At 45.6% G+C, this 26,331-nt stretch overlaps 1 protein-coding gene across 23 annotated transcripts in view; it reads right to left on the bottom strand.

Annotated features, from left to right (window-relative positions):
• TLN2 (talin 2) overlaps positions 1-26,331 on the bottom strand; it is a 482,025-nt gene that overhangs the window by 368,843 nt on the left and 86,851 nt on the right. The window lies entirely within an intron of this gene.

Raw genomic sequence — 26,331 nt, 5'->3', positions numbered from 1 at the left:
AACATTTTAATCCGCTGCAAAGGTGTCTTCTTGTTTTGCAGTAAGGAGGCCAACCACAATGCCTCCCTACGTACTGAGCATGCTGGAGACAATGAATATTTGTTCCCCAGCAATCAAAGTTCTGTGGAGCCATGTGGGCCAGAAAAGCCCTGCTGCATTCATTTCAAACAGGAGAAAAACCACCAATGCCCACTGTCCATTTTGGACCTTCACTCCTTCTCTCTCACCTGAATTGTAATTTTGAATTACAATTTTTTTAAAGAAACTTTGCTAATTTAAGGACTGGCAAACTGTGGCAAACTACATTCATCAGTTGGCATGTTGGCCCTGCCTCCTTTTCCCCCAGTTTTAAAATACATTTGCTTAAAAGAGGCTTGGTTTCATGCCCATATCCAGGTCATTTCTCTATTTTTTTTGTGGGGGGAGACATTGTGTCACCCAGGCTGGAGTGCAGTGATGCAACCTCTGCTTACCGTAAACTCTGTCTCCTGGGCTCAAGTGATCCTCCCAAGTAGCTGGGACTACAGGTGAGCATCACCATGCCTGGCCAATTTGCACATTTTTTGGTAGACACAGGGTTTCGCCATGTTGCCTAGGCTGATCTTGGACTCCTGAGCTCAAGCGATGGGCCTGCCTCAGCCTCCCCAAGTGCTGGGATTACGGCCATGAGCCCCTCTAGTCAATGTTTTGTAATAAATAAAAATAATGTCCCAGGGAACAGAAAGAACAGATTGAAAATATAACACAGCCTAGAAAAAAAAAATTCCCTGTCATCAAGTGTATTCCTAGAAACGTTCATAAAGTTCACAGCAAGTTCTTTGAGTCTGCCTTTAGGTAGTACAGTGGCAAAGACCACGTCCTCTTGGTCTTCCACTAGTCATTAAGTCGGCAATGACTTTAGACTCTCCACATTCCACGAACTGATCTCTACTCTGCTGAACAATAAGAATAACCCCTGTACAGCTCTCTTCAGAGTGGTCAATTCCTTTTATAGCTTTGCCAAATTCCTTTTAATAATTTTTCATGTTCTCCATAGACTCTTCCATCCCTAAAATGTAATGAATTGGTGACTGATTAGTATTTATACATCAAAAGAACTCTAAGGAAAAAAAAATCCTCCTATGAAGCAAATTTTGTGGGAAAAACACCCCCCGAAATATTGGGCATCAGCTAATACGATGTACTTCACTTTCCTGTGACAGACACCAGGATATCATCAGACTTACGGTGACCCCAGCTCTCTAGAGCACAGCCACCGACACAGAAGCATATTATTTTAAAATATCCCTTGGCAAATGAAGAGGCTGTCCAACAACCCCACAATTCCTAGGAAAGCCCGTTACTTTTGCCTAAACTCAGAGCTCTGATTACTGTATATGCATAATTCCAACACACTTGCCACGAGGCCTTCCAGCCAGATCCCAAGTGGCCACTAAGACAACAGGCAAGCTGACAGTACGGGAACTGACCACTGGCCACTCAAGGACTGAACACTAAAACTGTACAAAATGTTTGGTGTCAGCCTTCGCAGGATCTAACCACTCAAAATCATAAAGAGATACTTAGCAAACTCAGGTGAAGTAAGAAGAACCAGGGTATTTACTTTACAATTTAGAAATCTAATTCATATATATATATCTATGTTTTTTGTTTTTTGTTTTTTGTTTTTTTTGAGGCAGAGTTTCGCTCTTGTCACCCAGGCTAGCATGCAGTGGCGTGATCTCAGCTCACTGCAGCCTCTGCCTCCTGGGTTCAAGCAATTCTCCAGCCTCAGCCTCCCGAATTGCAGGCGCCCACCACGACCCCCAGCTAATTTTTGTATTTTTGGTAGAGATGGGGTTTCACCATGTTGGACAGACTGGTCTCAAACTCCTGACCTCAGGTGATCTGCCCGCCTCAGCCTCCCAAAGAGCTGGGATTACAGGCACTAGCCACCATGTCTGGCCTCTTATTAATATCTTTAGCAGATAAAAAAATACTACAGTTTTTTTGTTTTTTTTTGAGGCAGGGTTTCACTCTGTCTCCCAGGCTGGAGTGCAGTGGCATGATCATGGCTAATTTTTGTACTTTCTATACAAGAAGTTTCACCATGTTACCCAAGCAGGTCTCAAACTCCTAAGCTCAAGCATTCTGCCTGCCTCAGCCTTCCATAGTGCTGGGATTGTTGGAGTGAGCCACCACACCTGGCCAAATTCCGTAAGTTAAATCTCTCAAGACAGGAAGCATAGGCCTTTTCTTGTCTTTAAAACAGTAAACCAAAACTTCCCATGCTTGGTCAGCAGCATGGGGAAGCCAGAATGCTGTCTAACAGAAAAACACCCACAACCCCATCATGAAAAAAAAAGAACCAGACAAGCACTGGAAATCGTTGTTCTTTAAAATGTACAACTAGAAATGTATCTTCTCAAATATGAACTGCTTAAAGTACTACTAAACCAAATGTAGAATCTCTCAGCATAAAACCATCCTTCAGGAAAAAAAGTCCTATTGCAGCCACTGAGTCATTTGTGGCTAACTTGGTGCTGAGTGACCACGACTTTAGGACAGAGCTCTGAGAAAACGATTTTCAGAATTACCAACAAAAATGACTCCTGGACTAGAAAATGGGATTCTTCCCACACAGAGGAAGCAGGCATCCTGCATCCTTCGGTGGGCAAGGAGCCAACGGCTGGAGTTCCAGAGGAGCAGAGGAAAGTACCACTGGGAAACACATCGCCCAAAGAGGGTCTAACTAAGGGTCTGACCACTCAGCCTAACTGCGTTTCACCTTCAAAGATTTAAACTTCTGGATTCAAGTACTCTCATTTTCAATAGAAAATGAAGTGACTCTTATGTGCTGCCCCAGATATTTTGGGGAGGAAGGAATAAATGAGTGGGGCTGATGATTGAGAGCTGCGTATACCATATGCAGGGTATACTGACAGTGCTCAATCATCAGCCCCACTCATCCATTCACTCCCTCAGTGAGCATTTACTGAATCCCTGCTATGTATTAAGTATGCCCTCTTAGACACAGGGGATGAAGCAATGAATGAAAAGGGCCTCATTCCCACAGGTGTCAGAAATGTCAGCAAAAAATTCCAACGCACAGGGCAAGTGCAATCACAATCACACATGTTAGGGAAGGTCATAATCCAGAGGAGGAGGAAATTGACTCCATCTGAGGGGAGGGAGGCACAACCAGAGACTACTTACCACCACCAGGAGCAGAGGTCTGTGTTCTGCCTGTGTACATGCAATAAAGGCAGAACACAAACAAATACTCCTATCTGCCTACAAAACACAGCTCATTTTCCAAATTAAGTATATTTAAATGAACAACGTTGTTGTGTGTATGTTATGTGACCAACTGCTTAGAAGGCAAAGCAACTAAGCAGTTGGTCGCGATCCACAACAGAGATGATTCACATTGTAATTTTTAAAAATCGCATCTCTGCAGATGTTGGCCCAGTTCTCAGAAGGAGAGCGTCAGTAAACCAGGGCCATCAATGCATAGGATCAGTGTTCCGTTTGCAGGACCAACAAGCACTGATCACACCACATGCCATACTGGAGCAGGGCTTCTCCATCCTTTAAACTGTGAGTTCTGATGCAAGAAGCCTGGTGGAATCTGGGAGTCTGCATTCCTGATAAGCTCACAGAAGACAGGAAGCTGCCAGGCCATGCCCACACTCCACACAGTGAGGGTGAGGAAGGCAGACAGAGCTGAGTCCTGACGGCCATTCTAGTCACAGGTGGGGCTCTATAATACACATTCCAATCCTTATCTCAAAGGGAATCAGGGAATCTCTAGGAGATGTGGTTCCCTGTCATTTGTTTTTAAGCTGTACAGGTGATACTGAGGCACAGCCAGGCTTATGAACTACATTCAGGCCTTTTGAGAAGGAAGTCTTCTCTGGGCATGCCTCACCCCAGGAAACGAGCTGCTTCTCTTTGTAGACAGGTAAGAACCAACAGCTTCCAGAGATCCATGAGGACAGTGAGTCAGAAAGAGGAGCCCAGCAAAGCTGGCCAGGCTCTTCACTTCAACCAGGTGAAGCCTGGAACCACAGCCTCTGCAGGCTGACATCTGGCGTAGAATCCATCCTGACCCTTGTCATCCACTCTAATTGCTTTCCAAAGCCAGTGCTTAGATCATGATCATCATCTGTTTAGCTTCATAAAAAGCACACAAAGAAGAAAAACAGGTTTTGTTTTTTTTTTTTTTTTGGCCTAGAAATTACAGATGAGGGGTCATCCGTGATGAAAGACTGGAAAGCAGCCAAAAGGCAACATGCAATTAGCCAACCTCCCGCCTCCAGGCTCCCATCTTTAAAGGGCTCTGTGGCCACACCGCACCTTGCTGCAAAGTACAATTTTGTTAATAAAAGAGATCGAGTGGAATGTGGCCCTTTGGGGCTTTTACACACAAACTGCTTCCGGAAAGAGGAGGAGTAATAAAGGTCTCCCCTCTCCAGGTGGACTAGGTCTGGGCCCATTTGAAATACCAGCACTTCAAATTTTCCTACATCTACTTTTCATTTAAAAAGGCACTTCAAAAAATTCTGTTCCATGTGTTCAGCCTCTTGCTTCCCATTTCTACCCCCGTCATTAAAAGTCATGTTCTTCCCCCCTGCTTATGGCATGCTTAATTGACAGAGGGCAGGACAACTTTTCAACAGGGAGGTCCCACTTTACCCCTAATCTTGGAAATGCCATTCCCATGAGAGGCTTTCCTGAGATTGCTTTCAGAAGTGTCACAGTCGGGGTCAACAGGCAGGGCCATGTTCGGCTCTCCCTCTAGTGGCATTCTCTCTGGGGAGAAAGATCCTAGGCTTTCTCAACCATCAGTGGATTACTCGAAACAAAAAGCAACTTACAATTCCTACCACATGTATCACGTTCATCTCTCTATTCTTGGGTCTTGGGAGGGTAATTGTATAAAGAAATGAATGACTAGATAAACGACTAGAAATAATAGGATGAACAGCATCCTGTCCTCCAGGAGTTCCATTTTCTAGCCAGGACACTGAGAAGGCATTGCACAGAGCAACTGCAAGTGCAGTAAAGGAAATCCAGGCTCAGGGGCCCAGAATGGCAATAGCTAGGAGGTGGTAAAAGCTGCTGCTGGGCCTGGGTCTTCCAGCTCCACACCTGTGCATCATTCTCTTTTACCCAGTATTGCCTTCTTGGTAATAGAAGCAAACAGTGTTCCGGGAACCAAGAGGAACCAGGGCTGTGGGGGGAGCAGGCAGCATCTGCATCGAGCCTGGAGGAGTCAAGCAGGCTGGCAGTAAGGGACAGCATCACAGTCCAGCTGTAGCAAAGGGGCTGCCTAGAATCCCCTGACCACTTCCCAGGACCGAATGAAAGCATGGTGGGAGCAGGGTACACACAACGTCTTCTCAAATAAACGTCATTTTTCCTCTTCCTGTAAAAAAATCCTTACCCTTGACTTATAGAGCTGAAAAGGGACACAAATCTATGATATGCAAGAAATATGGACAGAGATTTTCTTTTTCAACTAAAGCATGGGGGAGGGAAGAGTTAAAAGTTACAATTTAATCACATCTGGGGAAGCATGACTCTTGAAACGAAGAATCACCCAGAAGATCCCCTCTGGGGCCTGAACTTCTGCCATTAATGATTTTTCCTTCTTAAGGGAAAAAAGGTTAACAAAGTGTAGCCATTTTTCTAAATAGGGTCACACAGCCCTTTCCCAAGCAGATATCCACTCGGAGAATTAACACCACATACAAATCCCCAGCCTGAATGCACATCTCCCTAATCCACTTCTGGAGAGGCTCCTGCTTTTGTTCAAAGCCCCCGAGACCCTGCCAGCTGAGGTCCAGCCATAAGCAGAGACGGCAATTAAATTCTGTCAAGAGCCCACTGCCCTCAGCCTGGGGAAAGTCATGAGTGAAGGCTGGAGGGCCCGGAGCCCCCATGGCTATGCCCACCCAAACTGAGACAAAACATGGTTGGAGCACTTAGATAATTGAAGATGTGAAAAGCACTGAAGATAAAAAGTCACATGAAAACTACCACAGCCAGTATCCCGCATGGCTTCCTCCCAGTTGTCTTCTTGAGAATAAAAGAATCCCAGGATCACCTAGACAAAGGGGGGCTGTATCCATAATTTGGCAGATCTAAAAAAAAAACTCTTCATCAACAGTGTCCTACCTTCTTTAAGACAAGAAAATTGTTATTTACTTACCTAAGGGGCAACCTCTGCCCGGGGTGGTGGCTCACACCTGTAATCCCAGCACTTTGGGAGGCTAAGGCAGGCGGATCACCTGGGGTCAGGAGTTCAAGACCAGCCTGGCCAACATGGTAAAATCTTGTATCTACTAAAAATACAAAAATTAGCTGGGCATAGAGGTGTGTGCCTGTAGTCCCAGCTACTTGGGAGGCTGAGGCAAGAGAATCACTCAAACCCAGTAGGCAGTGAGCCAAGATCGTGCCACTGCACTCTAGCCTGGGTGACAAAGTAAGACTGCATCTCAAAACAAAAAAGAAAAGAGGCAACCTCCACAGTGTTGGGCCAGCTTCCTATGTGGGACAGCGTAACAGGTGGTGGCTGAGTGGATTTGGGGACTTTTATAATGCAAGCTTAGAACAGACTGACTCCTGACAATCATCTGTTCAAACCCATCCTATAAGCAATTGTAACCCTACAATAGCAAGGGGAGGACAGGACCTTATGCGTGATCATGAGCCAGGCATGTGTGTTGTTTAACACCCACAGCACAACAAACCTACAGTGGTAAGTACATCACTAGTGTTTGACACGTGAGGAAACGAGGCCCAGAAGCTTCATCATAGCTAGCCTGTAGTCAGAGCCATTAGGTGGGAGAGGCAGGATTTGAACTCAGGTCTTACAACAAGCACCTGGGAGCATGGTTCTGCTGTTTCTGACACAATTTCAGACCACCAGAGGGAAGCTCACTAGTGCTTGCCCAGTTTCCAGCGCAGCAGCTGGCAGACAGCTGTTCAGGGACCAGATTTCCCAGATTATGATTTACGCCCATCATCTGGCTCCCAAGCCAGGAACCATGAACATCCGATCCAGCACCCCAAAGAAGGCCAGAGGGAACACAAATGCAATTAGTGAGTTCCAGATTTTCAATCCTCCTTATACTTCCACCCCTAACAGGAAGCCACAATAACACTCTGAATCCTCAAATGTCAGTGACAGCAGGAAGAGTGGCCAGAACGTCCTGGGCTACCCCCCTTTTCCAAAGCAGCATCAAAAATCCTCTTTCAAGGACCATTAGAGATACAAAGATTTACCAGAATTTTTCTGCTATGGAATTCTGTGGAGTCTGCTATGGTAGTGTTCTGTGATTACTCAAATTCTACCATAACAAAAGGCCATTGTTTGGAATAAATGAATGGGAAATTAAAACTTATGTATACATTTTCATTTACAAATTTCACAATTTGGGACAGTCTGAATCTATGGGAGGAAATGTTTTGAAAAAAAATTACAAAAGGAAACTGACATAGGGCCAAATTCATTATTTTAAAAACAGAGACTATCTCCAGACATCGAGACTATTGGAATAGTTTTTATTTTCCTTTGCTGGACCAAATCTTCTAATTTATCTATAATAGTATATATTACTTACATAAGAAGTTATAAAATGCATCTGAATAACTTAGCTTACTCATAAATTTATTCTGTTAGATATTTAGTAAATTATTAAAATACATACATATTTACCAGAAATTGAGAGAAAAGGATTCCCCTACTAATACTCCCTGCGCCAGTCCTCAGAGGCCAACTATTTGTCTTTTTTTCCCTTGGTAAGATAAGGCTTCCTCTAGTTTGTTAATTCCTGAACAAGGAAAAGAACACAGAAAAATCGTCCACTGAAGGAGAGTCCTTTCTGCAGGTAGTGAGGTTCTGCTCTGACAGTGACGCGCGTCCGAGCACTGCCACACTGTTAGAGTCGTGAAAGGAGAATGAATCCTGGGCCCCAAAAGCACTAAGTCGAAGGGAAAGTTAAGCTGGGAGCTGCTTAGGGCAAACCTGCCTCCCATTCTATTCCTAAAAAAGACAGCCACTACCGTTTAAAAAGCTATCTACATACCTCCCTCACAAGGAATTTCCTGTGGACAAAGGACAGACAGAACTCAGTCATCCCTCTGCTAACTAAGATAAACCTGCCTCCTTTGGAGGAGCTAATCAGAAACATAAAAGAATGCAACCATTTGTCTCTTATCTACCTCTGACCTGGAAGCCCCCCCATCCCCCGACTTCGAGTTGTCTCACCTTTCTAGGAAGAACCAATGTACATCTTCTTACACACACACACACACACACACACACACACACACATTTTGAGACAGTCTGGCTCTGTCCCCCAGGCTGGAATGCAGTGGCATGATCTCGGCTCACTACAACCTCTGCTCCCAGGTTCAAGTGACATGATTCTCTTGTCTCAGCTTCCCAAGTAGCTGAGATTACAGGCATGTACCACCATACCCAGCTAATTTTTGTATTTTTAGTAGACATGGGGTTTCACCATATTGGCCAGGCTGGTTGAGAACTCCTGACCTCCGGTGATCCATCGCCTCGGCCTCCCACAGTGCTGGGATTACAGGCGTGTGCCACTCTGCTGGGCCATCTTACATATTTTGATGTCTCATGTCTCTCTAAAATATATAAAACCAAGCTGTGCTCCAAACGCCTTGGGCCTATGTCATCAGGATTTCCTAAGGCTGTGTCAAAGGTGTGTGCCCTTCACTTTGACAAAATAAACTTCCTAAATTGACTGAGACCCATCTCAGATTTGGGGTTTCAGAGTTAAAGGTGGGAATGACCCCAAAGCCATCTGATGGAAACCTGGAAATCAATTCTGGCATTACTGTATCAAACACAGAGGACTCGTAAAAAAGGTGATGTGTACACCTGGCCAAAGCCCCTTCCTCACGCAAAAAATTCCACAGGTAGAACAGCAAGTTACCTATAGCTGTGTCTTTCAAAAGTAGGAACACACGCAACACTGAGAAGCTCCTGCTAATACCGAGGCATGGGATAAGGAGTTATTAAATAACTAACGTCTTTTTGGGGAAGACGGAACATCTCCAAATATCTTTTCCTAAGGCTGCCTGTTATTTTTACTCCAATTTTACATACAAGTACAGCCTCTGGGAATACATGCCCAAGCACATTTATGCTTCCAACCAGCTGTCTTCGGGATGTGCTGAAGGCCTGCTGCCACGGCCAATTCCTCTGAGGACACAGACAAACATGTGTGCCAAGTCACACGGAGATAACCCCCATAAGTAAGTTCAAGCATTAACAACTGCCCAGAACAAATAATTTTTTAAAAATTCATAAACAAATGAATCCATAAATCAATTTTATCATAGTAACAATCCCTTTAAAATAAACATGGCGGGGGGACTGGTTAATATATCTATCACATGATGTTAGCTATCACTTTAAAATCCTCAAAATAATGCATAAAGTAATGAAATCGGCTCAGCGCGGTGGCTCAAGCCTGTAATCCCAGCACTTTGGGAGGCTGAGGCGGGTGGATCACGAGGTCAACAGATCGAGACCATCCTGTTCAACATGGTGAAACCCCGTCTCTACTAAACATACAAAAAATTAGCTGGGCATGGTGGCGTGTGCCTGTAGTCCCAGCTACTCAAGAGGCGGAGGCAGAAGAATTGCCTGAACCCAGGAGGCGGAGGTTGCGTTGAGCCGAGATCACGCCATTGCACTCCAGCCTGGGTTACAAGAGCAAAACTCCGTCTCCAAAAAAAAAAAGGAATGAAATCACTGTGGATTCTGTCTCGGTGCTAGTGAGTCTCACTATGAATATGCTAAAATCACTGCTGAAGATCTAGGTCTACCATTTACTGTAGGTCTGCATAACAAATGACCACGGGATGCAAGGCCTTCACATAATCACAATCTCACAGATTTCATGCATCAGGAACTTGAGAGCGGCTTAACTAGGTGGTTCTTTCACCGAGTTGGACTCAGGATCCGGCTAGGAGCAAGGTTTGCCAACATGGGGTACTCACGTGGCTGTCGACAGCGGGCAACATGCGGTTCTTCCCTTTGTGGAACTCTCCATCAGCTGGTTGAGCACCTTCACAATATGGCAGCTGACTTCTTTCAGAGGAAGCAACCCGAGAGAGAGAACGAGCAGAAAGACACGGTGCCTTTGTCATGTGGTCTCTGCCACCACATGTCATCCCTTCCACCTGATTCTATACGCTGTGACTCACTTCTAAAGTCCGACCCATATCTAAAGGGAAGGGAATTAGGCTCTGTCCCTTAAAGAGAGGAGAGCCAGAAATTTGGAGAGTTGACTTTAAAACCGCCAGGATGAGGTATTTGTGCTTCAGGGGTCGCGTGGAAGGGAGAAGGAGAGTGTAAAGAACAAGGTCAGGACCCAGGAATGACCAGGTCTCCGATTCCTAAGTAACCCTTAGTTATGCAAAGTTACAGGGAAGCTTCCTTAGAAGGGAATGGTTGCACCATGTTATTTTTAAAAGAGCCTCTGAGATAAACTATTTAATTACTTGGGACACATAGGCAAGCGCTGTTTGAAAAGTTGCCACTGAGTTTGTGTGTAACCTGCTTGGTTTTTCACAGATTAGGAAACACTGAAGATACCAAAGGACTGTTTTAGAAAAAGTGCAGAAAAGGAGCAAAAGAGGACCCCTGAGTGTACTTTCATGTCACTCACAGAGCTGTGCATTCTATATTCATATCTTCAACCATTCATGGCATGTGTACCTTATCAGTCTTGGAATGCTCACATTCTTACTGTCTTCTTTCGGGGATAAATCAGCAACTCAGCGCAACATTATCACACTGTGAGGCTCAGTAAATATTTTGAGATCAATTAGAAGCCATTTGGCTGATCACTGTATTCTGAAAATAATCACTCAGACAGTAATATTACATTATAAAGGCTTTCTGTTTATGTTTCATCAGACAGCATTGGAAGACTGGTCTCATCCAAGTTTTGTTTTAACTGGCAGTGCTATGTAGTCATTCAATAATTACTCAGATTTTCCCACAAACATAAATTCGGGCCATTTTGCAGTGATTCTCACAGTGTAGTCCCACTGGATTCTGCTGGTGGTCTGCAAGGGTGAGCTTTTATTACCAAACATGAGTCTATAATCACTGCCCTATTCTTACCAACAACTCCCACCCTCACTCCAGTCTCTAAGGCTCAGTTCAGGCCCACTGCTGGGTTAAACCTTTCCTGATTTCTTCAGCTTAAAAGATGTCCCCATTCTACTCCCACCAGTACCTGTACTCCTTCGCCAGATCAGGGACTGTGTCCCACTCCTTTACATGTTTGCCCAGGTTATTAACTGTACTATGGAGGACAGTCATGATATACTGTTGTTCCTAATGTACATTTTTGTGTGTGTGATCATTTATCCTATTTCATTTTACGAAGTACCATTTTCTCTAGTAATGGTAAAGTGGATTACATGTGACCGTGTATTTGTTACTTTTTTTCTTTTTTTTTGAGACAAGAGTCTCACCCTTGTCTAGTTGCCCAGGCTAGAGTTTCAGGGGTGCTATCAAAGCTCACTGCAGCCTATCCCTCCTGGGCTCAAGTGATCCTCCTACCTCAGCCTCCTAAGTGGGTGAGACTACAGGCATGTGCCACCATGCCTGGCAAAATTTCATTTTTATTTTTTATAGTCAGATCCTATGTTGCCCAGGCTGGTCTTGAATTCCTGGGCTCAAGCAAGCCTCCCACCTCGGCCTCCAAAAGTGCTGGAATTACAGGCGCAAGCCACTGCATCCAGGAAGTATTTGAGAAGTGGGGCCTGCAAGGTCAAATGCCCAACAATTGGGCATTTGTAAACAATTCAGTTGTAAAATGATTCACAAACTGAAAGAAGTTTGAGAAGCACTGACCCAAGATAATACTAGCAATGGAATCAAACTAAAAGTGTCCAGAGTTCTAAGACGCACATCTTTCCTACAGGGTGAACTCCTGAGTTCTGAGAATCCTTTCCGCAAGGAATCTCATAATCGGTGAATGAGCAGCCAAGGCAGGTCTGACTAGCCTGGTATGTACACATCACACAAGGTGACCACACCGAATCAACCCAACAAGTCCATGACAGAAGACAAGAGATTTACAAGGAAGAAAATGCAGTGACAGCAGCCCCGACCATCATCTTCAGCATTGACAGAAATGTCAAATGTGCGAGGAGGAGACTTTTCCATGTCCTAATCTATTTTTCCCACTCTTAGGAACTCAGAGGCAACCAGAATAGTTAGATAGAGTCAAACGGAACCCACCGTGAACACTGCATTTGTACTTTTATCTCTGGGATGGACCTCACAGTTGCTACAAGGGCAGAGATAACGGTGTGTCCGAATCTCAGGCAATTTATTCCTCACTATGAGCTCTCTGCAAACATTAGCCCTTCTACCTGTATCAAAGAGCACAGCCACCCTGCAAAGAACAGGGGTATCTACTTTAGGAAAATCCAACATACCAAAAAAACACTTGCAAACCAGACACAACTTTAGAGGACAATGCCCTCTTTAAACTCCTGATTTTAAATGCTCAACTCCTACAGAACAGATAGATTACATTATGCAAATTCAACACTACATTAACTAAGAGATTGAAACTAATGTCTCCAGTAATGAGACAAAATGACATCATGTGCCTCCTGATGTGATGGACAGGGAAGGATGCAAGCACCATTTATATAGCATGCCTAACAAAAATAGATATAATTGTGGAAAACCTAATAGTGAGAAAACACCACCCAAACCAAATAGCTACCAAATAACCGACTGGATTCTTTAAAAATGTCAATGTCATGAATGGCAAAAAAAAAAAAAGAGGAACTGTTCCTGATTAAAAGAGACTGAAGAGCCATGACAGGTGAGTACACAATCCGCGTAATCCTGGATTGAATCCTAGAGCAGGGGAAGAATTACTATAAAGGACATTATTGTGTTAAGTGGCAAAATTTGGATATGAACTGCATACTGGATAATAGTATTACATGCCTTGTTTTTAACTCACTGAACAGTGGTTATGAAAGGAATATCTGCCAGCAAGGTCAGGCTAGCAAAAAAGTAAAAGAAGAAGAAAAGAAATGCCCTTGATCTTAGGGGAAAAGTATTTAGTAGTGAAGGGACACGATGGTGCAATTTTCAAAAGGTTCAGAAAAACAATATGTAACAGAAAAAACAAATGGCAAAATGTTTAAAATTAATGAATTTAGGTAATGCTATACAGAAAATCTTTTTTTTTTTTTTTTTAACAACTTTTCTGAAAGTCTGAGATCATTTTAAAATAAAGTCTTTTAAAACAACACACTCGGTGGGCAGGTGTGGCTCACACCTGTAATCCCAGGACTTTGGGCGGCCAAGGCAGGCAGATCATGAGGTCAGGAGATCGAGACCATTCTGGCCAACATGGTGAAACCCGTCTCTACTAAAAATACAAAAATTAGCCGGGCGTGGTAGCAGGTGCCTGTAGTCCCAGCTACTCAGGAGGCTGAGGCAAGAGAATCGCTTGAACCGGGGAGGCAGAGGTTGCAATGAGGTGAGATCATGCCACTGCACTCCAGCCTGGTGACAGAGCGAGATTCCACCTCAAAACAAACAAACAAACAAACAAACAAAACAAAACAAAACAGAAAACCCACACTCAATTAAAACATTTGATTTGCACCAAGTGTTTCCATAGTAATGTCTGTTAAATACAGCAAAGCACCCCATATTAAATTCATCTGTCACCGTCCTCCCACCCAGAGACCCAGGTAACTGTGTCCCTCTCCACTCCCAAGTCAACTGGACACCCATCCAAACTCAGCCATGCAGATCCGTCTCCTAGGCATTACAGACAGACACACACATTGAGCCAGGAAGCTGTGAGGAGCTCAGGACAGAGGCAAGTTTCAGGCGTGAGGTCTCCCTATGTGTAGGGAAAGAAACCTATCTGACTTAAATAAGCAGGGGAGTGGGAGAGAGGAGAGGGAGTGTTCCCACTCACTCCATTTAGGCTAGTCTGACAATCACCATCAACAATTCCAGAGCAAGGTCAAGCTCTCAGAGCACAACCACCTACCCCCAACCCACACTTCTGCCCTTTTCCCATGGAAAGCGATGACTCCTGTTCTTATGCCCACAGCCTCTCATCCAGGAACAAAGTAGCTGCAGTGAAGGATGCAGCCTGAGACTGAGACTGAGACTGAGACTACACAGCCAGGCATGGAACAGCACAGCGAACAGCAGGAAGGAAAGGGCTGAAGCACTGACCCTTGGACCTGCTGCAGCCACTCACCTCCCTGCAAGCCTAGTAAACCCGACCCTACGGCAGCCACAACTATAGTCCCCAGAGATGTCCATGTTCTATTCTCCAGAACCTGTGAATGTGTTACCTTACATGGCAAAATGGACTTTGCAGATGTGATCAAGTTAAAGACTTTGAGATGGGGAGATTATCCTGGATGATCCAGGTGGGCCCAAGGTAGGGCCAAAGTGCTGAAAAACAGAGAACCTTTTCCAGTTGTGGTCCAAGGGAGATGTGCATATGAAAGGAGGGTCAGAGAGAGAGATCACCTAGCTGGATCTGAAGATGAAGGAATGGTCTCCACCGCTGAGTCATGCAGGCTGCTGCTAGGTGGAAAAAACACAGAAATGAATTCTCCCTTGGAGCTTCCAGAAGGAGCGCAGCCCTCCCCACACCTTTATTCCGGCCCAGTGAGAACTGTAAGATTACACATTTGTGTTGTTTCAAGTCACAAGTTTAAGGTCATTTGTTGCTGCAGCAACAAAAAAACTAAAGCTAACCCTGCTCCATCATCAGCAGTGAGTGAGCTAACCCGGCTCCATCATCAGCAGTGAGTGAGCTAACCCCGCTCCATCATCAGCAGTGAGTGAGCTAACCCGGCTCCATCATCAGCAGTGAGTGAGCTAACCCGGCTCCATCATCAGCAGTGAGTGAGCTAACCCGGCTCCATCATCAGCAGTGAGTGAGCTAACCCGGCTCCATCATCAGCAGTGAGTGAGCTAACCCGGCTCCATCATCAGCAGTGAGTGAGCTAACCCCGCTCCATCATCAGCAGTGAGTGAGCTAACCCCGCTCCATCATCAGCAGTGAGTGAGCTAACCCCGCTCCATCATCAGCAGTGAGTGAGCTAACCCCGCTCCATCATCAGCAGTGAGTGAGCTAACCCCGCCCCATCATCAGCAGTGAGTGAGCTAACCCCGCCCCATCATCAGAAATGAGTGAGCTAACCCCGCTCCATCATCAGAAATGAGTGAGCTTTCATCCATTTTGAGAAGTGAAGTGAGTGGAGCCTGGAATCCACTCTTGACACCAAAAGCCCTTGGGGCATCAGTAGGAAAACCATGGCCCAGCTGGGCAAGGTGTCTCAAGACTGTAATCCCAGCACTTTGGGAGGCCGAGGTGGGCAGATCACCAGGTCAGGAGTTGGAGACTGGCCTGGTCAACATGGTGAAAACCTGTCTCTACTAAAGATACAAAAAATTGGCTAGGCGCTGTGGCTCAAGCCTGTAATCCCAGCACTTTGGGAGGCCGAGGCTGGTGGATCACGAGGTCAAGAGATCGAGACCATCCTGGTCAACATGGTGAAACCCCGTCTCTACTAAAAATACAAAAAATTAGCTGGGCATGGTGGCACGTGCCTGTAATCCCAGCTACTCAGGAGGCTGAGGCAGGAGAATTGCCTGAACCCAGGAGGCGGAGGTTGAGGTGAGCTGAGATCGCGCCATTGCACTCCAGCCTGGGTTACAAGAGCGAAACTCCGTCTCAAAAAAGAGATACAAAAAATTAGCCGGGCATGGTGGTATGTGCCTGTAATCCCAGCTACTGGAGAGGCTGAGGCAGGAGAATCACTTGAACCCAGGAGGCGGAGGCTGCAGTGAGCCGAGATCATGCCATTGCACTCCAGCCTGGGCAACAGGGCAAAACTCCGTCTCAAAAAACAGAAAAGAAAAGAAAAAGAAAAACTTAGACCAGTGGATCTCTAATGATAATTCACGAAATGAATGACCTCCGAATCAGCTGAACTTCCTTGGTACCATCTGCTCTTGTTTTGCCAGATACTTTGCCACCAGAATGCTAATTTTTCTTTTTTTAGTAATAAACTTTGCTCATTTTTACTAAGTCATTGGCAGACACCAGCGGCCCAGAGCACTAGCATCCAAGTCTCCAAGTCCCATCCACTCCATCAGTGAACTCCCAGCAGCCACAGCCACACTGACCCAGCTTTTGTCTTTCCTCTGAGCCTACAAATCACTACAGCTGCCTTCCAGATCCCAGTCAGCAGCAGCAGCTGGACAGCAAGCTGCAGGCAGCAAGGCCCCATCCTAGCCCTGGGAATTCCACTGCTGCACAAGGGTCACCTCCTCCCTACTTCCACCCCACCACTTTCCCTCACATCTTCTCCATGCACTGCCCTTTCATCTGCTGGGAACCATGCAGCTGGCAAAAAGACAGGCTGCTAAATGTAATCCATGGGTGTGGTGGCTAGCTCCAGCTACACACAGGAGCCTCTGCTCTCAGAAAGGAGTTTGAAGGTACTTTTATCATTGAAATATTTCCACTCAACAAAACATCTGGGAGAGACAGCTACTGTCCCAACTAATAAGACCCATGCCCAGCCTCAAAGCTTTTTTCAAGAAGGTTTGTTTTAGAGAAGAGCCTATTTGGAGCTCCCACTTCTCATGTCCACCCACAGCTGAAGAGAACGTACCCACCAGCAGAGCGATTCCAAAGGAGGTCAAGGCAACCCAAGGTAGACCCAGAAACAAAGAGCAGCAATTGCTTTCAATGGATTTGCATTCCACATACTTAAAACACAGGCCAGCTGTCTGGGAGATCTATCCAGAGACAGAACGTCATTTTTAAAGAACAGCACAATTAAACCGAGAACTTGCACTTGAAATGGTTCTGGCCTGAAAGACAGGTCTGCTGTGAGCACCTTGGTACAGGGATGAGCTGGGCAGGGTGCTGGCTACAACACAGAAGGAAGCAGCCTGCTGGGGGTGGGCAGGTCAGCAGAGCTCACCCTGCAGGGAGTCTTATCAGCCTTTTATGATCCTGTCATTGTCCATTCCCGTTAAATGCAAGACCTGCCAGAGATGCCTGCTGAGAATGACAGAGAAGGGCTGTGACTCTGCCACAAAGAAATGTGCTTCCAACAAATATCAGAGTAATTCTGGGTTCCTGGAAGATCCCAGCTAATGCAGACAGACCAGCCAAGCCAGCAAAGGAACTTCCCTCTGAGGAAGAACAGGAAGACAGGCAAGACTGCTGTAGGCCCAGACTAGGAGCAGTCTCTCACTGACACCGTCTTTGCCCTGCACAAGAAGGGGTCGCTTCTGAGCATCTGTAAACACAAAACACCACAGCTACACCAAGAACAGGAGGGATGCAGAAAGAGGAGCCCACAGGGAGGGCTTGGGAAGTCCGGGCAAACCCCACAATGAAGCCATGAAGGCTGAACCACAAGACCAGAAATTGCATCCTGGCCACCTCTGGGTCTGCCGGTTAGAAGACTCTGAAGCCCTGTGAATTCTCAGATCTGAAGCAGCCTTTTTTTTTTTTTTTTTTTTTTTTTTTTAACTCTTTTGTATTTATTTTGCTTCTAAAATGGAAAAAAAAAATTTTTAAACAGGCCAGGCACAGTGATTCACACCTGTAATACCAGCACTTTGGGCAGCTGAGGCAGGCAGATCACAACGTCAGGAGTTTGAGACCAGCCTGGCCAACATGGTAAAACGTCATCTCTACTAAAAATACAAAAATCAGCCGGGCGTGGTGGCATGCACCTGTAATCCCAGATACTCAGGAGGCTGAGGCAGGAAAACTGAACTCAGGAGGCGCAGGTTGCAGTGAGCTTAGATTGCATCACTGCACTCTAGCCTGGGCAACACAGCGAGACTCAGTCTCAAAAAAAAAAAAAAAATTAAAGATTGATAACATTCTGTACTAGTGAGGGCCCTCATGGTTGCTGGAGACATAAATTCTATCACCTTTTAAAAGGGAAATTTTCAAAGGAGCATATGCTTTGACCTTGAAATTCTGTAAGGGTCTACAGTGTGGAATTACAGAAATGTGCAATCCAATGTTTTCATAAATTTCAAGGGGTGGGGAACACCCAGGAACAGAGGAACAAGTGGTTACATAATTTATCTTTCTATACAAAAACAATATGTAAAAATTAATATAAAGAAATAGCCAAGCACAGTGGCTCATGCCTGTAATCCCAGCACTTTGGGAGGCCGAGGCGGGTGGATTGCAAGGTCAAGAGATTGAGACCATCCTGGTCAACATGGTGAAACCCCGTCTCTACTAAAAATACAAAAAATTAGCTGGGCATGGTGGCGTGTGCCTGTAATCCCAGCTACTCAGGAGGCTGAGGCAGGAGAATTGCCTGACCCCAGGAGGCGGAGGTTGCGGTGAGCCGAGATCGCGCCATTGCACTCCAGCCTGGGTAACAAGAGCGAAACTCCATCTCAAAATAATAATAATAATAATAAGTAACAATTAATATAAAGAAATAGCCGGGCACAGTGGCTCATGCCTGTGATACCAGCACTTTGGGAGGCTCAGGTAGGTGGATCACCTGAGATCAGGAGTTCAAGATCAGCCTGGCCAACATGGCAAAACCTATCTCTACTAAAAATGCAAAAATTATCAGGGCACGGTGGCAGGTGCCTGTAATCCCAGCTACTCAGGAGGCTGAGGCAGGACAGTTGCTTGAACCTTGGAGATCATTCCAATGCACTCCAGCCTGGGCAACAAGAGCAAGACTTTGTCTCAAAAAAAGAAATAATATAATAATATGTAGTCTTTAAATATGGGATGGATTTGTATTAGTAACAAGTAAATATCTGTATTAGTTTTTAAAATGCATTACACAGAACAATATTATTTTGTTTAAAAAAAAAAAAAAAAAAAAAAACACTTTCTTGGCTGGGTGTGGGGGCTCACACCTATAATACCAGCACTTTGGGAGACTGAGGTGGGAGGATCGTGTGAGCCAAGAGTTCTAGACCAACCTGGGCATCATAGTGCAACCCTGTACAAAAAATAAAAAATTAGCCAGGCATGTGCCTATAGTTCCAGCCACTCAGGAAGCTGAAACAGGACAACTGTTTACACCTAGGAGTTCACGACTGCAGTGAGCTGCATGATGGATTGAAACCTGTCTCAAAAAAAACAAACAAAAAAACCACACAGACTTTCTCACACACAAGGGGTCATCAGTGTTTCATGTAATACAGCATACTGATACTACCCTGAAAATGTTTTTCCTTCTCACGAATAGCAAATGTGGTCAACATTACAGTTTGTTGTTTTAAGCCACGTGAGACTCTCTTTGCAAGAAAAAAAAGGAAACCTTGCAACTTCTCAGTTAAATGATTTCTTTCATTAGAAAAATCATGCTTTTTAATGAACAGAAACGTGCCCCTCAGGATCCCAGATGAGGAAGAGAACTGTGATTGGACATCCCCGTGGAGTCATCATTTCAGACGAGGTTATAAAAAGATTAAACGGACTCGTTCGCTGGAATGGGACTACCTATGGGTACTTAGCCATAGATGGCAGGTAAAATTCTTCTGTGCCCCGCACCCCAACTGCCCTGTGAGCAGTGCTGGCTCTGGGGTGGGGACATTTTGAATGATGAAGATTGACAGAATTGCACCTTGAGGCAAAGCCAGGAAGCAAAGAAAGCAATGCAGGAAAGGTCTGAACACCTTAGCACAGCATCTGAAGGGGAAAGGGCTTGTCTCTCTGGCCATCTAAAATTTATATTACATGGTCACTTCTTCAAAAAAAGAAAAAAGTACAGCCTGGCACAATGAGAGGAGAGAGTCCCAAGTGTGGTAACAGAGGGCATGCAATGCAGGACCAGAAGACTGGGCGCACTGCCAGGTACCAGGGTGAAGACTACTCTGGAAAAAGCTGCTTTCCCTTCTTATAATTATGTCTACTTCTTTTTCTAATTTGTAATAATATCCACAGGCTGTAAACTACTTTTGTTACCTTGTAAAAGAAGAAGACATTTTAAAGAAATATAGGCCGAGTGCGGTGGCTCACATCTGTAATCCCAGCACTTCGGGAGGCCGAGGGAGCTGGATCACTTGAGGCCAGGAGTTTGAGATCAGCCTGGCCAACACACCTAACATGGTGAAACCCCATCTCTACTACAAATACAAAAATCAGCCAGGCGTGGTGGTGTGTGCCTGTACTCCCAGCTACTCAGGAGGTTGAGGCGGGCGAATCACTTGAACCCAGGAGGCAGAGGTTGCAGTACGCTGAAATCACGCCACTGCACTCCAGCCTGGGCAACAGAGTGAGATTCTGTCTCAAAAAAAATAAGAAATATAAACAAAATCTGTTATAGGAAGGAATAAACACTTCTTGCGATACTCATCCAACATCTTTACTCAAATAATGAAGATCCCAGAGAGGTTTTCACTCCTCGAGTCCACGGAAGACAAGGGAACACCTGCTGACTTTTTATGAAGAGGCTTGAAATGATGGGAGACCAAGCTGGACCACCACCACCACTCCCAGGTCTGATCAGGTATTCACCAGTGGTGCCTATTAATCACTCTTCAGGTAGGCTGGCTTTAGGCAAGCAAATGTCAGAAGGGAATTACTTTGTTGAGTTCATTTAACAGATGTTTATCGAGCTCAGGATTCTGTCCTGGGCCGTGGGACACAAGGATGAAGCACAGTCCCAGCCCTCAAGGGGCTCACTGTTTAAAGACAAAGAAGGCTGGGCACGGTGGCTCACACATGTAATCCCAGCACTTTGGGAGACCAAGGTGGGCAGATCACTTGAGGCCAGGAGTTCGAGAATAGCCTGGCCAACGTGGTGAAACCCCATCTCTAATAAAAATACAAAACTAGCCGGGTGTGGTGGTGCATGCCTGTAATCCCAGCTACTCAGGAGGCGGAGGCAGAAGAATTGCTTGAACCTAGGGATGGAGGTTGCAATGAGCCAAGACTGCACCACTGCACTCTAGCCTGGGTGACAGAGTGAGACTCTGTCTCAGAAATATAAAAATTAAAAGTCAAAGAAGTTTGCTTCAGATGATGGGAAAGTGCTCGATTAGAGGGGATCAGCCAGATGCAAGGCGAAGGGGACACTTCAAACGGTTCTTGAAGGATGAGTAGCCAGGGTAAGTACACAGCAGTCTAAGCGCATCGATCAAAAATAACGCTGCAAAACAAAATCATCTCTCTCCTTTATTGTGGAGGAAATAAGCCCAAAGAACAGAGGCCACCAGTCCTTGGTACCCACATGAGCAACTGAGGCCCAGGTAAAGGCACACAGGCATAAGGTTATCACGTGACACAGCTGGGCTTTGAATCCAGCTTCCACAAGCTCCAGAGGCTCGACTAGATGGAAAGGTAAGCTTAGCCCTGCCAAGTCTAAACAAGCAAGAAGGAGCTGCTTTTAAGATCCGATTCCATCCCACTGCTGGATGGACATCCCAGCATTCCACAGGGGAGGTACAGGCATGGATTTAGGAACAGAGTTTATAGGTGACAGCATGGTTCCCATCTGCCATTGCCTAAAACGTAACAACTGCAACACATACCCAGCCATGGAAGCCTGGCTAAGTGGGTTCAACTTAATTCTGCATTTGGTGAATGGCTTGGCCCAGCCCAGAACTAAGCATATACATGAAGCCAAAAACTGAGAAGCCTAATGAAAATTTAAAGCCCCTAAGATACTAGAACTGTGTATCTCATACAGAATAGACAAGATAATTCTGAGCAGAGTGAGGTCACTTGAAGATTGTCTCTCATACAGAACTCCCACCAAGTAGCAAGAAAACAGTCATCAGAACACACTGAATGAATCCAAGCCACCCCTCACCTCCTACCTCCCAGCATTTAGCCCTCAAGGACTAAGTCTTGGCACTGGCTCTCCAGACCACCAGAAACAGTCAGAGTCCCCCTGGAGAGCTTTTCTGTTGAGCCTGGTGGAGGCGGGCAGTGGTAGACAAGAAGTCTGCCTCCAAAATGAACACACGCTTTTTCTCTTCCCTGTTCATGTCTGCCCCCACATTGTCCAAGTTTCCCCCCTACTTCAGGGAGGAAGAGTGCTACAGAAGCAACATTTTGAAGTTGCCATACAGGGGACGGCCCTATCTGGGGTTATGCTGAGGGTAGGTAAAAAGAAGAAAATAACAAATAACCTCAGCTGCAAATAATAAGCAACCCCATCTTACCACCAGTTGTAAAATCTCACTTCTAGTCATGATGCAAAAGGCAAAAGCAAGAGAAGGAGCCCCACGTGCGATCCGACAGACCAGGCTGGATCCTACACCTCTTGCTGTGACCCACTGGGCGAGTTCCTCACCCCTGGGTCTCAGTCTCATCCTGTGTAAATCAGGAGCTGCACCTGCCTCCTGGGCTGCAAGGAGTGTTAAGTTACAAGAACGTGCACCACACACTTAGCCCAACGCCTAGGACACTGGAAGTGCTCCGAGAATGCAGTTGGAACTGTTAGCTATTCAGGGCGAGGATCAATTTAGCTGCTTGTGAAAATAAAGCAAGGGTTTTTGAGGTTTGCTGCAGCAGCCGGACGATGCTGAACTTGCAACACTCCCTAACCCCCGCCCCCTGGTATCAGGAGCACAACCCCAGGGCCACGTCGCTGCTTGGACCCAAGGCTCTCTTTGATAGCAGTGCCCTGCATCCCTCCTGCCCTCAGTCTACCTGCTTGAAGGTTTCTGCCCCACCACAGCTTCCAATATGGTCTCCTTTCTCAACACACCACTTCAAGGGCCCCGTGGGTCTAGCTGATACAGCCTGCTCTTAAAAACCAAACACCTGGGAAGGCATGGTGGCTAATACCTGTAATCCCAGCACTTTGGAAGGCCGAGGTGGGTGGATCCCCTGAGGTCAGGAGTTCAAGACCAGCCTGAACAATATGGAGAAACCCCGTCTGTATTTAAATATAATATACATATACATATATATATGTATAATTAGCCAGGTGTGGTGGTGCATGCCTGTAATCCCAGCTACTTGGGAGGCTGAGGCAGAAGAATAGCTTAAAACCGGGAGGTGGAGGCTGCGGTGAGCCAAGATCGCACCATTGCACTCCAGCCTGGGCAACAAGAGCAAAACTCTGTCTCAAAAAAAAAGAAAAAACCGAACACCCTCAGTATTTTCAGAAATGCTAACTCATACACAACATACCCTGCTGTGAGGCCCCGTACGATTTCACCAAGTGAATGTGAAAAGCACAACATTTAATGGAGAGTTCAATGGCCAAAATTACAACGTAAGATAACCTTAAGGAGGACAAACACACAGATGCAGGTGATGGCAATGGGTTCCCCTGCTTTCAATCAGGCTCATGTCTCAGACCACTCGGACTCCTGCAGCTGGAAGAGACTCCAAGGCCAGACAGAACCCTGAGGGTCTCCAGTAACTTTACCCACATCTGCCCAGGCAGCTCAGCAAAGAGTCACACCCCGGGGCAAGTTTTATTTGCATCAAAAAGCTGAGAGCCTTACTTCTCCAAGTGTGATCTATAAGGCAGCTGCATCACCTGGATCCTGTGAGAAATGCACACTCTAAGGCCCACCCAGACCTACTGAGTTCGGATCTGTTTTAACAAGATGCCCAGGATGCTTTAGAGTAATTAGAACAAAGCAATCTGCCAAAATAGCATAATGGTTTACTTAGGCTTTTACTTGGTCTAGTCTTTGTTCACGGATTGAAGTCTCTAGACAGCATAGACTGCCCACCTCAGATGTTGGTGCATAGTAAATACTCCAGAAATATTTTTTGAATGAATGGACAAGTAGGCAGTCTACTAACAACTGACTGAAGAGATCTATCGTGTTGTAAGTGCAAAGACAGTCACACGTAAAGATCGGAGAGAAAAAGAGAGGAAGCATGCCTGGGGGTGGAGAAAGACATTTAAACAAGGTAGTCAGATAAGCATCTCTAAAGGGGGTGGCATTAGGATGAGATATGATGAATAAGAAGGTACATGCCAGGGAAGAGGATGATGGGCAGAGGAAATGGCACCTCCATCTGCCACCATAAAGTCAGTGCCTTCCTGAAGGCCAGGGAAGACATGCCAGTGTGGCTGAAGCAAAGTCAAAGAGAGGAAAGCGGTCAAAACTCCCCTAACTGCCAAAGAAGAGAATCAGGACAGGTAGGTTTGGCTCTGGTGATGGAATAAGATAGCTCGAAGAAGGTAGACTCAGAAGGCCCCAAAACCATTATGACTGTTGCCAGCAGCAGAAGGGTCCTGTACTGAGTTCCCACTGCCATCTTCCAGGCTCCTGAGGTGGTGAGAGAGAGGCTGGCCACAGAGGGCAGGAGTCCATCAGCCAGACCTGGCTGGAGATGCCACGGGTCTAGAGCTGCCTGCAAAGTAGAAATGAAGATCACTCATGGTTTTCACTAAGTTGATCCAGGAACTTGTGGGCAGCCGAGCATCCGAGGGCTAAGGAGGCCAGTCCAGATGTGACCCTGCAGCCACACAGTGGCAGAAAGGACACAAATGACATGTGTCAGCCCAGGCAGCCATGTCAGTGAGCGAGTGACATCCTCCCAACACTGAACAACACTGCTGGGACTCGGATGACAATGCAGGAGGAAAGAAAACTGCCACACAGTGTTCGTGCTCTTGGGCTCTGTGCAGCAACACAGCTGGCAACACCTCTGCCTCCACTTTTGGTGCCAGACCACAAGCAGCAGATCCAGAGAAGCCTCTCTGCAAATATCCCACCATGGAGTCCAGTCACATGGCTTCCAAGGGCCCTTGGAAATACTCAGGCCTAAGCCCGTCTTTCCACAGATGAGAAAAGCCAAGACTCAGAAGACAGGCCTTGCCACAAATCAGCAGCAAGGAATGGCAAGGCCAGGAAAAGAATGACAGAATCAAGTCTATAAAGCTTACATTTTACCTGTAAATTACCTCGCTAATAAAACTCGGTTTCTAAACAAATGTTATTCTTGCTCTGCCCGACTCCTAACTAAAGAGACTGCGGTTCCAGATCTTAACCGTGCCCCCAGTTCTCTCTCCTTAATCCCAAAAGACTTGCACCAGCCAAACTGAAACTCCCGGTTTTCATCAGAAACAAAGTTCAAGAAAGAACTGTTCACATTTGAGCAGGGGAAGAAAATCTCAAAACTGTAGAGGGAAACCTAAAAACTTTCTTCAAAAATCGAAATGTATGAGACATAAAGAATATGAACAAGAAGAAAAGCTCTTGTTCCATACATCAGGTTCACAGACCCAAGACGGGAACACATCCCAGGAAAACCCGCTTGGAGGCTTTAGTAATTCATGCCTTTTAAAGGTCGGTAGGCTAAGGTTGTTGTCTACAAACCAAGGTTTTATTTTGGTGAAATGAAGTAGATGACCAAAAAGCTCACTGTCTAAGAAACAAGGCCTCTGACCTTTTTTTTTTTACATTAAACCTTCATCTAATTGTATATTTAAATAATCATCTAAATAATTGCCCCTTTCCGCTGAATTCTAGTTGCAGCTAGCCTGGACACATCAATGCAACCTCAAGCAGATGACACCTAACTTCGCAGACCTTTGGTCAACTCATCTATAAAATGAGGGGTGAGATAAAACTCAGTTGTCCTTCAACTAGAAAATTCTAAACTTCCATTACACTTTTAGAACAGAACTGAAAATGGTGTCCATTACGCTGACCTATACGAAGTTTATTTTCTTAACTTGAAGAAATGAATGTCAGTTATTATAAATTTAAATGACCATATCTCTTAGGAAATAATTACTAAGCTGGTGTCACAGTGGTTGCATTCTGTTTCTAGCGAGGAAGCTTCAGCAATGACAAATCGTTAAACGAATCTTCGGGGAAACACAGCCAAATACCCCACCCTTACTAAATGGGTATTTGGCTCTCTTTCCCCGAAGGTCCGGCATTATTTATAAGGCAAAAGTTCGGGTTTCTTTTGCATAGCGTAGAACTCACGCAGTGAGGTCATTTGTTTTGAAACTACAGCAACCAGTCCAACTTTTTTTTTTTTCCCCCATTAGCATTCTAGTTACTCTGGGTCAAGGGAGTGAGATGCAGATTTCAGAGAACAAGCAAAAGCTGCAAGGCCACCCACAGCCTGGTCAAGGATTCCACCTGGGAAAGCCCAGAGCATAACTCACTGCCCATTTTGCTTCTCAAATGTGAGAAGCCAATGACGACTCTGACACAAGCAAACCAAACATATTTCAAGCAATCGTCAACAGCCTCACGGTCCATTTAAAAAATGAAACACTACCGTAACGTCCACATCATTCCTTATTCTTTTTCGAGACAGGGTCTCACCCTGC

Source organism: Callithrix jacchus, chromosome 8 (genome assembly GCF_049354715.1).
Source record: "Callithrix jacchus isolate 240 chromosome 8, calJac240_pri, whole genome shotgun sequence".
Lineage (NCBI taxonomy): Eukaryota > Metazoa > Chordata > Mammalia > Primates > Cebidae > Callithrix > Callithrix jacchus.
This window is presented reverse-complemented; position numbering and strand designations above follow the sequence as displayed.